This window comes from Tamandua tetradactyla, chromosome 9, assembly GCF_023851605.1.
Source record: "Tamandua tetradactyla isolate mTamTet1 chromosome 9, mTamTet1.pri, whole genome shotgun sequence".
In the NCBI taxonomy this organism is placed as follows: domain Eukaryota; kingdom Metazoa; phylum Chordata; class Mammalia; order Pilosa; family Myrmecophagidae; genus Tamandua; species Tamandua tetradactyla.
Genome location: NC_135335.1, coordinates 117,730,785 through 117,746,477, shown reverse-complemented (window position 1 = coordinate 117,746,477; position 15,693 = coordinate 117,730,785). Strand labels below are relative to the sequence as shown.

The 15,693-nt window shown below is 40.0% G+C and overlaps 1 long non-coding RNA gene across 1 annotated transcript in view; it reads left to right on the top strand.

The window, feature by feature from the left end:
• Positions 1-15,693, top strand: part of LOC143647412 (uncharacterized) — a 93,890-nt gene that overhangs the window by 5,442 nt on the left and 72,755 nt on the right. The gene's annotated exons all lie outside the window — the stretch shown is intronic.

Here is a 15,693-nt window from a genome sequence, read left to right as displayed (position 1 = left end):
ACTAATGTTCTTAACAATATTTCTAGACTAATAGGAACACATTTTGTCCCTAAAATATACCCAAACTCCTTAAAACTACCTATAGATTTCAGAATGGCGCTTAGGAAAAAGAATCCTAAAAACAAGTTGGGTACAGTGGTACATTACTGATGAGAATGAACCATTATAGCTATTCTTGATGGGCTAAATCTTTCAAACATAATATTTAGCAAAACAATACAAGTTCCCCCCAAAAGGCAATATAAGTCCAATTATATAAAATTCAAAAACAGGTAAAACCAAAGTACAAAATTTGGGGACTCATCCGTAAGTGTCAAAAGTATAAAGAAAAGGAAAAGAAGTTATGACAAAAGTCAGATAGCATTTACCTCTTGCAAGAGGTGAGAGAAGGCAGATGAGAGAGGGTAAGGATTGGAAAAGAAGAGTGGAGGTGTTCCTGGGGTGCAAACAATATTCTGTTTCTTCATTTGGGTAGAGGTGTCACGATATTAGCCTTACAATCATTTCTTTTTTGTGTGAATTTTATGTTTTATAATTAAAAAAAGGATTAGGCTTTAGGGACATTCTTAGAAGATGGCTGGAGAGCTATGTTTAGATGTTATGTTTTGTGAACAGTATTCCTCAAATACAGCAGAAAATAACTATAGGATCAGAATAAGTTGATATCATCATCTGAAGAGGGAGAAGATTGGTCTGAGACAGAATGTTGTCACATTACATGGATAATCCAGAGAAAGAAATTTGGGTCTAATTTTTTTTTGATTTTATGAATCATCCATTATAGTAGAGAATTGGCCTTGTAGGTTTTTAAAAAGTTATTATTAGAGACATTGTAGGTTTATAGAAAAATCATGCAGAAAATACAAAGTTCCTATATATGCCTCCCCTAACCCTGCAATCCTGCCTTAATTAACATCTTGCATCAGTGGAGTACCTTTGTTACAATTGATGAAAGAATTTTATTATAATTGCACTTTTTTTTTCAGGAAGATTTTTAAATTGTGAATTATATAACACAAAAAAGCAATAAGTTTCCAAGTACATTTTAACAAATAGTTAGAGAAAATTAGTACAGGTTACAGTTCCATGATTTTTCATTTTGTTCTTGTAGCTGCTCCAAGACACTGGAGACCAACAGAAATATCAATATAATGATTCAGCAGTCATACTCATTTGTAAATCATATCTTTTCTGTATGTTCCTCCTACCCTTTAAATAATGTATGCACATAAAAGCAATAAATTTCAAAGTACATCGCAATGTTAAGTTATAGAACAGATTTCATTTTGATATGGGTTACAATTCCACAATTTTAGGTTTTTGTTTGTAACTGCTCTAAGGTACTGGAGGCTAAAAGAAATATCAGTGTTTTCCTGCATTAATATAATAAAATGAATTGTACGGAAAAAAAAATATCAGTATAATGATTCAGCACTCATACTTATTTGTTAAACCCAACCTTCTCTGTGTAACACCACCATCACCTTTGATCTTTCTATGCCACTCTTTAGGGGTATTTGGGCTATGCCCTTTTTTCTTTTTCATGTTGGAAGAAGCTGTCAATAGTATAGGGTAGGGGGATGGAACTAGTTGATGTTCTAGAGAGGCTGGTCCCTCTGCATTTCAGGACTTATCAGGTTTAGGGATCCATCTGGAGGTTGTAGGTTTTCGAAAGTTACCCTAGTGCATGGAACCTGTCTAGAATTTTCTCTAATGCCCTCAGTGTTCTTTAGGATTGGCAGGAATGGTTTTGGTTGGGGTTTGGCAAGTCGTGGTAGGTAGCAATGTCCAAGTGAAGCTTGTGTACAGTGACCTCCAGTGTAGCCTCTCAACTCTATTTGAACTCTTTCAGCTGCTGATACCTTATTTGTTACACTTCTTTTCCTCCTTTTTGTCAGGATGGCATTGTTATAATTGCACTTTTAACTATCATCCATAGTTTACATTACGGTCTCGCAGACTTTTTCCCAGATCTAGCCTTCCTGAATATTCTAAGCTCATAAAAGGATAGAGGGGAAAGTAAACATTAACCAAACACTGTTTTCCTATCTAATTGTAAATACATGGAAGTCTTTACCTCCTGTATCCCCAAACTTAAAAATAATCATAATAATAATAATAATAACATTAAATTTATTGCAAAGAATCAAAACATTAGAAACAGCACTTGAACTGAGTTGGGATGAAATTGATATATTTTAAGCAGATCAAAAATTCCTCTCGAAAAAAAATTCCTCTTGAAATTCTGTTGACTATGAGGTATAGTTCTCCTTTTATTCATTACTGGAGCTTCTAAGTGGCTCCTTTCTGATTTGTTTGGAATTTCTTTAGGAGACATTTTAGGAGTCTCTAAAGGGAAACACTGCAGCTCCTGAAATGCTGATTCTAACCCACCTAGGGTGTGTTCTCAGTGGCACATTTGGGAACTATGTATGGACAGGAATATTTATACAGTCGAATAATATTTATTGAGCACCTGCTAGATACCAGTCCTTGTGCTAAGCCCTGGAGATACAGTGGAATCAAGACAAACAAGTCTGTCATGGGAGATTACACTCTGGGGGGAGACATGCAACAAAGGTGATTAAACGGAAAATGAACACGATCATTTCAGATACTGTTGAGTGAATTGAAGAAAGGAAACAGGTTAAGAGGGCAGAGAGGGTGGGAGTGGCAGTGGAGGAGGGGCTGCCTTGGGTAAGGTGGTCACAAGGCAGCTGTTCTAAAAAGGTAACATTTGTGCTGAGATTTAAATGACAAGGAGCCAACCATGCAGAGATCTGGGCAGAAAATATTCTAAGACAGGATCTAGACCATTTTGGACATTGTAAGTATAGGAAGCTAGAAGGAAGGAGTGAGTGGGGGATATGAAGTATGAGAACGGCAGAGGTTTGACCTTGGATGCCGTGCACCCAGTGTGTGTTTTCTTCTAACAGCAATGGAAGGTCTTTGGTGGGTTTTTAATATTTCATAGTGATAACTTTGTTGAATTTTGTGGAATTTTGAGTCTCAATCTAAGCATTTAAAATATAATTTAAAATTATTTAAAAATAATTTTTGAATACTTGAGCATTTATCTGAAAATTTTGTAGCTTCAGACTAGACAAGGATTAAACTTGAGAAAGAGCCAGAGTTATCTGAAACCCAACTGATGGGATCTGTAGAAATATGAACTACTCCTATTCTTTTTCTTATAGGAATCTTAATTAGATTGGCCTTTGCCACAGAGCTCCTATGAAGAGATGCAGGACAGAAAGAAAGGAGATATTTCTGACAGGGAAAAAAAAAAGATCACATGATTATTTTATTTTTCATGCTTTTTTTATATTTTCTAAAATGTCTCAATGAACAAGCATATGTTGTTTTTGACAATTAAGGAAAAGACATATTTTAATTTTTCCTGACTTATGTTGAAAAAGTTTAAACCTACAAAAAAGTTGAGAAAATAGCACAAACACCCTACCTATCCTTTACCTAAGTTTGCCAATTGTTAACATTTTCTACCTTTGCTTTCTCTCTCTCTGGTATGCATCTGTATGTGCATATATAAATGCCTATGTATATATATGTTTATATGCTTATACATACATGCACACATCATATGAAATGTGTACACAGTATACGTTTTTGCTCAACTGTTTATGCTCAACCATTTATACTTTTTATATGTTGGCTTAACCACTTAAAAATAATTTGCAGGTATCATGACACTTCACCCATAATTCTTCACTGTGTATCTCCTAGGAACCAAGACATTCTCCTATGTAACCACCGCACCGTAACACACTGAAGAAAATTAACATTAATGCTATAATCCTCATATGTAGGGCATAGTCACATCTCCCCAGTTGTCGCAGATATGTCACTTATAGCTTTATTATTTTTTTTAAATCCAGAAACCAATCAAGAATCATTCCTTGCATTTGGTTGTTATGTCTCTAGTCTCCTCTAATGTTGAATAATCCCATTGCCATTCTTTGTCTTTCAGGACATAGCTATTTTTTTAAGAATCAGGTCCAGTTGTCCTTTTGAATGTCTTACAGTCTGGATGTTTCTGTTTTATCCTCTAATTATTAGGTTTAGAAGAAGCATTTTGGCAAGCGTATTACAGAGGTGATGCTGTGGACTTCGGACCATATCACATTGTGGTTCCACGCTTGGCAAGTTGTGCCAGGATGACTCATGTTCAGTGATTGTCCGGTTAAGGCAGTGTCCCCCAGATCTCTCTTTTCCCTTTAAAATTAATAAGCATTCTATGGGGTGATACTTTGATTCTGTGTGACTATCTTATTCCACAACAACTTTCATGCAGGGAAAGCTTTTAATGTTCATTGTTGGTCCTTGCTTGACTCAACAAAATATTTCATTGGTTGTTGCATAATGGTTAATTTCTAATGCTATCAAATACCTATTAGTGTCATTATTATCTAATACCTTCAAATAAAAGGAACAGTTTTTTTTTTAATTCTAAGTATGAGTAAAAGAAAGTAAAAAAGATCCTAATTCATTTAACTAGTGACTTTCTTGCAACTGTCAGATAAGTTTGAAATTATTTCAAAATTAAAAGTAGGGTGGGCGATGGTGGCTCAGTGGCAGAATTCTCGCCTGCCATGATGGAGACCCGGGTTCGATTCCCGGAGCCTGCCCATTCCAAAAAAAAAAAGAAAAAAATTAAAAGTAAAAAAAAAAGTTTGACATTTCATAACATTTTTTTTCCCTCTGGTGATGCATTTCTTTCTCTTCTGCCTTTAATCATCAACCAATTTTCTTGCCTGCTGTTCTACCTTTTATTAATCAAGCAGAATATATGTATTATGTATTTATTTACTAAGTAGGGTAAGCGATACGAAAAGGAATCAGTGCATGCTTTTGTACAGCTGTCTTCCTCATGTAATCTAGGATATGAGGTCTCTCATTTAAAAAATGAACCAATAATAATAAAACAAAACGACAGCTAATTGCTGGATGAGTACTAGAGATAGCGTTCTCACTCTGAGTGGATGTGCTCACCTGGTTGCCCATGTGCTCCTCAGAGTTCTTTCTCTGTGACTTCCCTAATTCCTCTACCTGAAATGTTCTCCTTCCAGTCCTTCAAGACTGAGAAGAAATACCACTTCCTCTATTCAAAAACAGCAACAACAAAACTTTCTTTAACTTTTCTTATGTAAGAAGTGATTTCTGTGAATTCTGCACAAATCCAACAACATTTTATCTGAATCTTTTTACCATTTAATGTTAAATTGCTTTCTACCTTCTATTACATAAGTATGTGTGGGTCCCTCTTCCTAAAACATGCACTGAGGGCTAACTTTCCATCTCATTCATCTGGGTTCCCTGTGGGCCCCTCCTTAGGGTGCTTTGTACTTTTACTTGAGTAAATGAACCACACTCAGTTACAACAAACTATCCTTAAGTATATTGGAATTGAATTATGCTGTTAGTAATCTCGTCAGAAGCTCTGCCCTTGCCTTCTTGTTTATTTTTTCAAATATATTCATTACAGTATTAGATTAATGAGGAAGTTCCCTTTACTCCCTTCCCCTAGTCAAAGGGGAAAAAATAACAGGAAACCAGCCCACAGAACACAATGAAGATGAATATCAAGTATTTGTTCCTTTCTGTATAACAGGACTTATGTGCAATATTAGGTTGCATAATATCAAAAAAAAGAAAGTTGCTTTGAGCTTTAAGAATTTTCAGTATAGGAATTTGACTATTTTTATCTAAGTGAAGTAAAGTCAAAACCTAGCATTCAACAGAAATGCATAGGCATTATTCCATTTCCTCATGCTAGTCCTCTGGAAATTGTGCTCACCATCATACCTGTGATCCAGAAACTTGATCTGATATTGCAGGCAGATAAATTGATTCTTTACTGTGTTCCCATAGATGTCATACCTTATAAGAAAAGAAATAGAGGATACAAGTTGTGTGAGTACCTTGCATGTATCACAGGCATATTTTACGCACTTGCCATTACAACATCTCAAGTTAAATATTATCTCCATTTTGGAGATAAGGAAACTGAGTTTCAAAGGTGCTAAACAACTTGCTTCAGATCACATGGCTACAAAGGCATAAAGCTGGAACTCAAAAGCCTATGTCTTTCTGATCCCCAAACCCATGCCATCATAGGATAAGGCTTGTTTAATTGCCTTCCTCCTACACCAATCTGTGAGCTCTCTCTGACCACATCTCCCACCTCAATGCCTGGTGCATAATTATTGAATACATTTATATACCTCCCAACTTCCTTTACCCCTTTCTTCTCACTTCACTAAATCCCAATTTCATTCTTGTGTTTACCCTCCCCATGTAGCCAGGCACTTTAGGAGAAGTTGATCCCACGCCTAGCTCCAAGGGTAGGGCTGATTGGCTAAAGTTAATCCTAGTTGCTTTACCAGTGTTTGTTGAGGAACTCTCACCTAAACCAACTAGCACATAACCATCCCCAGTAACTGTTAATAGTCCAGAAAAAGGCAAAAGCTCTAAGATAGGCCAGTAAGACTTGCTGGTGAGGAGCAAATTTCCTCCATCTAGTTATCCCAGTGTTGCTGGCAGCCATCGGACAATCACAAAAGCAAACAATGTAAGGATCAATTGCACACCCAGAGCTAGGGAAGCTTGGTTTTCTGTTATTTTGAGCTTAAATCATCTGAAGTGTTACAGAAAGTGCTACATAGGCACTTTGTAAATATCTGTGATGATTTGAAGCTGTATATACCCCAGAAAAGATCACGTTCTTTTAATCCACTCCTGTAGGTATAGACCTATTGTAGATGAGACCTTTTGATTAGGTTATTTCTATTGAGATGCGATCCACCTCATTCAAGGCAAGTCTTAATCCTCTTACTGGAGTCCTTTATATAAGTAGTATAAAAGACAGAAAAAAGCCCCAAACAAGCTCAGTGCGGCAAAACCTGGGAGAGAAGGACCAGCAGGTGTTGCCACGTGCCTTACCATCTAACAGAGGAGCCCAAGCTCACTGGTAACCAGTCTTCAGGGAGAAATCTTGCCTGATGATGCCTTGAGTTGGACATTTTTCATGGCCTCAGAACTGTAAGCTTGTAAGTTAAATCTCCATTGTAAAAGCCAACCCATCCCTGGTGTACAGCATTTCATCAACTCTAGCAAACCAAAACAACGTCCCCTGAGTAATATTTCTACCCTTGCAAGCTGGCTATTTTCATCACCTCCCAGCCCTTATTTTATAAGTGAGGAAAGTAAATCTCAAAAGGTTAAGTCAAAGAGGTGTAAATACTGAATTTGGAAATCAAGCTGAGGTTTTTTGACTCTGTGCCTCCCTTATCTACCATACTAATAAAGGGATGAAGGTCCTCACTTTGTGACATTCTTAGGCTTAAGGTAGAACTCACAAGAAATAACAAAACCATTATTTGGCAAGGTTAATTTCTTCTGCTTTCTTACTAACCAAATATTTCCATATACTTTCATTGATATAGACTAAAACATCCATGTACAAAGTAGCCAGGCCAACCACAGTGATTCAGTTAGGATAGGCTAGGTCATGCTGAGGTGACAGAAATCCCCAAAATCTTGGTATTTTATTCAGGGTTCTCCAGAGAAACAAAACTGACCGGAGATATTCATGTAACTATTATAAGATTTATTATAGGAATTGGCTCACATGATCATGGGGATTGGCAAGTCCACATTCCTTAGGTCAGGCCACAAGTTGGAACACCAATATAGATTTCAGTGAATTCCCCAGGGGAAGCTGGCTGGCTGGGGTAGAGATAGAAATTCTTCTTTCTGATTGCTGGAGTCATCAGATCTCCTTTTAAGGCCTTCACCTGATGGGATAAGAATTCTCTTATTGCTAACGGCAGTCTCCTTTGTAGATTGTAGCTGTAATCAGCCATAGATGCAATCAAATGACTCACAATTTAAATCCATGAAATATCTTCATGGTAACAATCAGACCAATACCTACTTGACCCAATGACTGGACAACATAACCTGGCCAGATTGAAACATGAACTCACTCTCATGGTCTACCCCTTGTCAACTTGGCCCTCATACACATTGTGTTAAACCATACTTAATCTCTAAGTAAGAACAATAACAGTCATACTTTCACTGAACATAGTTCAATTCTGCATACAACCAGAAACTCCCTTTGTCCCCAGAAAGAGAATGCAAGTCCTTTAGTAATATTCACTCTAAAATCAGCAACTTAACTACTATGAATGAAGTAAATATAAATTATGTCATATGATAAGGTGACAAGATAGGGAAGAAAACAAAGATATTTTCTTTTTGTATATATACAAATATTCATAATAAACAAGGAAGAAATATGCATAACCACAACAGTCCTCGTGTCTTTGGGCATATGAACATCACTCACATTTGTAACTACCTTCTTCCCTTACCCATCCCGTATTCCCTTACTCTCAGCAAGCAGCTTGGGTGGTCTTGGTAACCTGGTGGGGTACCCAAACCTTCAATAAAATAATGTCTGTGAAAATGTTTTGGATATACAAAGGGCTATTAGTTCTTAATTGTTAATCCATTCTATATTTAATACCAAGCTGCTTCTATGAGCTCAATCTTAGTAGGGGATACTAGGATAATTAAGCCAAGGTCTATGTTGTGGGTACTTGTTTTTGTTTTTGTTTTTTGCATGGGCAGGCACTGGGAATCGAACCCAGGTCTCCGGCATGGCAGATGAGAATGCTGCCACTGAGCCACCGTCGTACTGCCCCACTTGTTGTTTTTGCATGATTAAAAGCACTCAGCTTTTCCAGTGAGGATTCGTCCCTCCCCCGCTGCACGATGGGGTGGTCATTTACAAAGCTCTGCCCCCACAATAGTGGGCATGTGATCCAGAATAGCTGATCAGACACGGTGATTGGTTCAAGGATGGACACATGCCCCAAATCAAGGCCCATCAGGGGCTTCTCAGAGATGTGCAGGATGGATGCTGGAAGAGAGTCTGTCTTCCTGGTAATCACTGGATGTAATATGTGCATACTGGAGCTGACAGCAGCCATACTCCTAAATGTGAGCGCATGAAACTAATATGCTATGAGGAGCAGAGAAGAGGGAAGAGATGGTCTGAGAGGTTGCCCTGATTATATCCTTTGCAACTTTGAATCTACCCTGGAGCCAACTAGACTCCTGGACCATTTGCTTCTCAAAGTCAACAAATTCCCCTTTATGCATAAACTGGTTGGACTTGGGTTTCTATCACTTGCAAGTAAAGAAGTTATGAAAATTATGGTCTCAGAGTTCAAATAATTAATATCATATAAACTGTATATATTTACATAATAATCAAGGAATAGAGGTGATTTAAAAACATTTCAGCTAACTTTAAAATGTCAGCTGAAGGCCAGGATCAAGATGGTGGAGTGAGACGCTGCAGGGCTCCATCTTCCACAGAAACTTCGAACAACCAGTAAAAACTAGCAGAAACATCTTTCTCAAAGCTCTAGGAAATGTTTAAAGACAGCAGTAAAAGGACAGGAGCCAAATCAAGGATTAGGTGCTTAAAACGGGTAGGATTTAGGTGGCATCATCAACATGATGTCATATGACATCCCCTGGAAAAGTCGCCCCTTAGAATCAACTAATAAAACGACAAATCCCACCTGCCTGGATCTCTGGAGTTATGATAGAGACAGGAAGACTCCACAAATGCTGAATCAAAGAAAAAGTAAAACAAATGCCAGAATCAGGTAAGAAATTTCCATCCTGGACCCACCAGTTCAGACGGCTCTCCCTTGCTTGGTCCCACGCAGCTTGGTAGTTGCACAGAGACAGCCTCCTCCTGCTGCAGATGTACATCATAGAGCCATTCACAGAAGCGAACTAGAACCCCATGCTATTCCAGGAACAGGGACCCAAGTCCACAGAGACCTGGGGGAGAACACAAATGGCTGAGGAGTGCTGCATACAAAAATACCTCCAAGGGAAAAGAGAGACAGTGATAGAACTTTTGTCAAGAGGTACACACACTCCATCCAGCCTCTGTTTGCTGGATCAACTAAATGCAAAATGGACCTTTCTGAATTGACCCCATCTGGTTCCCTGGGGTGGTGTTCTAGTTTGCTAGCTGCTGGAATGCAACACACCAGAGATGGATTGGCTTTTAATAAAAGGGGATTTATTTTGTTAAAAACGTGTAGTTCTTCAGAGGAAAGGCAGCTAACTTTCAACTGAGGTTCTTTCTTACATGGGAAGGCTCAGGGTGATCTCTGCTGGCCTTCTCTCCAGGCCTCTGGGTTCCAACAACTTTCCCCGGGGTGATTCCTTTCTGCATCTCCAAAGGCCTGGGCTGAGCTGCGAGTGTTGCGATGAGGTATGCTGAGCTGCTTGGGCTGCACTACGCTGAGTCTCTCATTTAAGCACCAGCCAATTAAATCAAACAGCATTCATTGCAGCAGCCATGCCTCCTAGCCAACTGCAGATGCAATGAGCAACAGATGAGCTTCACATACCATTGGGTCATGTTCACAGCAAAAGAACTGGCACCTTCACCTGGTCAAGTTGACAACTGAACTTAACTACCACAAGTGAGGTGCCCTAACAGTAAGAAACCAGAGGCATAAAAGCCTTACAGGAGGGGGAAAAAAAAGTGGGTGGTTCACAAATCCTGGGCAGGAAGGGGTTGTCCCAGATGGAAAATGAGGTTTCCTCCTGTGAGCTGCCCCCTTCAGCACTCTCTGAGGAGAGGACACTGAAGGAGAGACCCAGATGCGATGAGGGAGTTCTGGGAGAAGAACATTCTAGGCCAATGGGAATAAGGGGCGAGCTGGAGCGAAGCAGCAGGATGTGTGCAGGAAACTATGGACAGTCACCAGGATATGATCATCTGAGTAGAGGCTGTGGAGCCCGTCTCAGGAACGTGCATGAACACATGCAAGCACAACGAGTTTTGCCCTAAACTTCAGAAAATTCACAGACCTTCTCAAGTCTATCCATAAAAATCTGGTAGGGAGGAAACAAGCTGCTGTGTGGACCCCTTAAAAATTGCTGTGTTGTAGCTAAAAGGTGGGGCAGAAAGAGCCAAAGAGATGAAGCAGAAACCATAGGTGGAAGTCTGTCATAGCAGACTTTGAGTGTCCCTGCCAGTTCTGATTTCAATGGACTGTCATTGGCATGTGTTATAAACATCATTATAGGATGCAGAAAGATTTAGGAAGATGTTGCAGGCAAGAGGTGATGAGGGCTAGGAAGGATGAGGAGAAGAGAACAGATGGGAGAACCATTTCAAATGAGGAATATGTTAGTTTCCTGTGCCTACTTTGACAAATGACCACAAACTTGGTTGCTTAAAACAATACAAACTTATGATTTCCAGTTTTGGAGGCCAGAAATCCAAAGTCAATTTCACTGGACTACAGTCAAGATATCGGTTCCTCTTGCAGGCTCTAAGGAAGAATCCACTTCCTTTCCTTTTCCAGCTTCCCACCTGCATTCTTTCCTCATGTCACTCCAACCTCTTGTTTTCAACCATCTCCTATTTCTTCTGCTGTGATCAATTCTCCCTCTGTCTCCCTTTCATAAGGACTCTTGTAATTACCTTGGACCCACCCAATTAATGCAAGATACTCTCCCCATCTCTATATCCTTCACTTAATCACATCTGCAAAGTCTCTTTTGCCATATAAGGTGACATTCTCAGGTTCCTGGGATTAGGAGGTGGATATCTTTGGTGGGGGGGGGGGCGGTTTATTCAGCTACCACAGGGTATACTGACAATTTATGGTTTTATATAAATTGAAGGGAAGGAAGTGTCCAGGAGGGCTCTGTGGTTTGGGGTGTAAACCACCACTACATGCTGTTAAGCAACATGGAAGGCAGAGGGAGAACAGTTTGGAACAGAGGGAACTGGTCCAATCTTGGGTGTGTCCAGTGGGCTGTCCAAATTGGGTCGGCAGGTTTTGAGCTCAGGGGAGCTTTCGGAAATGGTTTAGGAGATCAGAAAGCATCACATACAAATATAGTTAAAAGCATGATCTGGAAGAGTGAGAGTTTGGAGTGAGAAGAACAGGGAGGTGGCAGCAGAGCCCTGAGTGTGGGGTGGGGGGTAGGGGTAGGGGGTTGGGGATTAGGAGCCCATGAAGGAAACCTCAAAGTTGGCACCATATCGGTCGGAGGGAAACCAAGTGGCTGCAGATTCATAGACACCTTGGTGATTTTCAAGACATGGGGAGGAGTTCCCAGCATCCTGGGCAGAGAAGATGAGAAATGAAGATGAAATCAGAGGAGTGACTGTTGGATTTGTCCAAGAGCAGGTCAGTGGTGTTCCTGGGGAAAGCAGTTTTAGGGAAATGGGGAAGCCAAAAGCCAAACCTCAAAGCATCATAAATTAAATGCAAAACATGAAATCTGCTGAAACATAGAAGGAAGACTTTGAAACTAAATTAATTACAGCTCACATTTACTTGAACACTTACCCACCTTAGTGGGTGCACTACATTCATTATCCTATTTATTCATCTGCATAACAGCCCTACAATAAATTACTACTGCTATCATTGTCTCCATTTGCAAATGAGGAAATACAGGCTCAGCAGGTAACATAGTTGCACAGCTGGCAGTTGGTGGAACCAGGATCACTGCTACCCCAGGTTGTCGGACTGCAGAGCTGTGGCGCTGAGCCACAATGCCAGGCCACCTCGCCTGGTCCCATCACATAGTCTTCACTGGGTGGGTCACCATGGGTTGGAACATTAGACTTTGAATAGTGCCTGGGTAGGGATGGACTATGCCTGACTCGCTCCTCTCTCTCCCCCTAAGGGCCTGGAAGGTCACTTAGTGGTCTTAGAGGTGAAACAAATTTATTTGTACTATCATGTTAAAAATCCTTCCTGTCCTGCAGTGTCTGTAGAAATCTTCTTGAGTCAGGACTGGAAGCTGTAGCTTCTTGATCTGATGGATGCCTGCTGGGCAGGAGGCACGGCCGACTTTGCTGCCATCTCTGGAGAGGCCTCATGGCCTCATGGGAAAGTCACACCCATGCTCTGGGACCACTGAGCTCACAGCACACGTAGCTCAACGTCCCTGCACCTGGGACAGGCCACTTGCTACCTGGGGTCGTGTGGTGCGTCTGTGAGGCATGCTGCCCTTTGCAGCTGGGTGCCTCCCCAGGCTCCAGTCACACAGAGGAGGTCCCTCTCAGCATGGGGGGGCTTCAGCTGATGCTCCTTCCAGGACTACTCAGGTCCACCCTGATGTCAGCCTTAAGTCTCAGCTCAAGCCCCACCTCGACCAGGCTGTCCCAGCCGGCCAGGCTCCCACCAGAATTCTAATACAAGGAGAGTGAGCAGGAGGAGGGAAGGAAGTGATCCCTTTCACTCTGAGTTCTTCTAAATTGCTTGGATGTTATACCTTCACCATAAATCTGTGTGGACATTGAGAGAGAGCATAGTGACTAAGGTGTGGACATCAGACTGCCTGGGTTCAGATCCTGGCTCCTCCACCTGCAAACTAGGTGATGTTGTGTGAATTATTTTATCTCTTTGTACTTCAGTTTCCTTACCTTCAAAAACAAAGATAATGCTAGTAAATATATGCTTAGCTCAGTGCTTAACTACTACACATATTATAATAGTTAAAAGATACCCTCAAAAAAAAAAAAAAAGACGCCTTCAATCTGATTTTGAATCCTAGCTCCACCACCTATTAGCTGTTCAATCTTGGGCAACTTGCTAAACTTCTCTGTGCCTCAATTTCCTTATCTGTAAATGGGATTGCTGATAATAGTTATATATCCCTCATAGAGTTGTTATGAAGATTAAACAAGTCAGTGTACCTAATCACTTAGCATAATGTCTGGTATAGCGTTAAGCACTGTGTAAACATTAGCTATTATTATTACCTACTAAGTATTAGCTATTATTTTTTTAAAAGGTGGAAGGTAGGGAGGGGGGTTGAATCCCAGATCTGAAAAGTGTAATGAAAAGGGGACACTGAGTGAGGGAGAGAAGTTAAAAGAGCATAAAAGCTGGGGAGAAAATTCTGCACAAAAACAAACAGAAGAAGTAGGAACACTCATTCATTGTTGGTGGGAATGTAAAATGGTGCAGCCACTGTGGAAGATGGGTTGACAGTTCCCCAAAAAACTCAGTATAGAATTTCCATATAGTCTGGCAATCCACCTTCTAGGTATAATCAGAGAATTGAAAGTAGGGACTCGAACTGGCATTTGCACACTGATGTTCATAGCAGCATTATTCACAACTGCCAAAAGGTGGAAGCAACCCAAGTGTCCATCAACTGATGAATGGATGGATAAAATGTGGTATATATACATACCGTGGAATATTATCCAGCTGTAAGAGGGAACAAAGTCCTAATACATGTGACAATGTGGATGGACCTTGAAGACATCATGTTGAATGAAATTTAGTCAGGCACAAAGAACAAATATTGTATGATCTCACGGATTTTAGCAGAAGCAAACTCACAGAGGTAGAACCTAGAAGATAGGTTAGCAGGGGCTGAATTAGGGGTAGGGAATAGGGAGTTAACGCTTAAATCACAAAGAATTTCTTTTGCAGTTGATTGTAAAGTTTTGGTATGGTGTTGATGATAACACAACATTGTGAATGTAACTAATAGCACTGAATTATATATGGGAATTGGTGAAAAGGGAAATTTTAGGTCATATATATGTTACTAGAATAAAAATTAAAAGAAAAAACGTAGGACTGTACAACACAATGAACCCTATTACAAACAACGGACCAAATAGTTAATATCACTATAAAAATGTTCTTTTATGAATTATAATAAAAGTACCTCACCTATGGAAAGTGTTAATAATGGGATGGTATAAAGGAACTCTGTATTTTATGTATCTTATGCATGATATTTTTGTAAACCTACAACTTCTCTAACCAAAAAAAAATTTTATTAATAAAAAGAAACTGGTACAATTTCCCCCACTCCTCACTGACATTTGATGTGGAGGCAGGAGCACTCCCTGTGTGGATCCCTGGTCCCAGTTCCAGAAAGAGCAGAGTAACCATTGTATACATACTGGGAGTATGTATGTCTGTTCCAATCTGTCTGGTGGTGACCTGAGACACTCCTGTATCAGAACTTGCCCTGCATGTGGAAGGCAGCTCACAGACTTCCCCTATAGAATGTTTGTGGAGAGTAGTCAATTAGATACCTGGGCAAAGAATTGCTGGCTGTGTGACATGCAGTGCACTGCCTAGGCTGATGGGGAAACCATTTTCTAGAGAAAAGGAGAAATTCTCAGCCATGTAAATGGAGGGACTCCTAAGGCCAAACACCATGCTCAAGAGAAGATGCATTTGCAGAAATGATAGGGAGACCCCTAAGCTTTGGCCTGAAGCTTTCCTCTAAAATCACAATACGGATAAGCTCTGAAGGAGAGCACTCTGCACAGGTCAATCTGCAAAGACTAAGAAGGGTGTTTTCCTTATTTTATTCATTCATTCATTCATTCATTCATTTTTGTTAGTGCCTGGCATTCAAACATATTTCTGTCATAACACAAGCTTAAGGGATAGATGCCTCAAAATCTAAATTCCAGTGATAACATAATAAAATATCAGAATGTCCAGGTTTCAATTAAACATACAAAAAACAGGAAATGAAGGCCAAGGCAAGGAGAAGATTAAGACATTAGAAACCATAAATGACAAGGGTCAGATCTCAGACATTCCAAAGACTTTTTTAAATGATCCT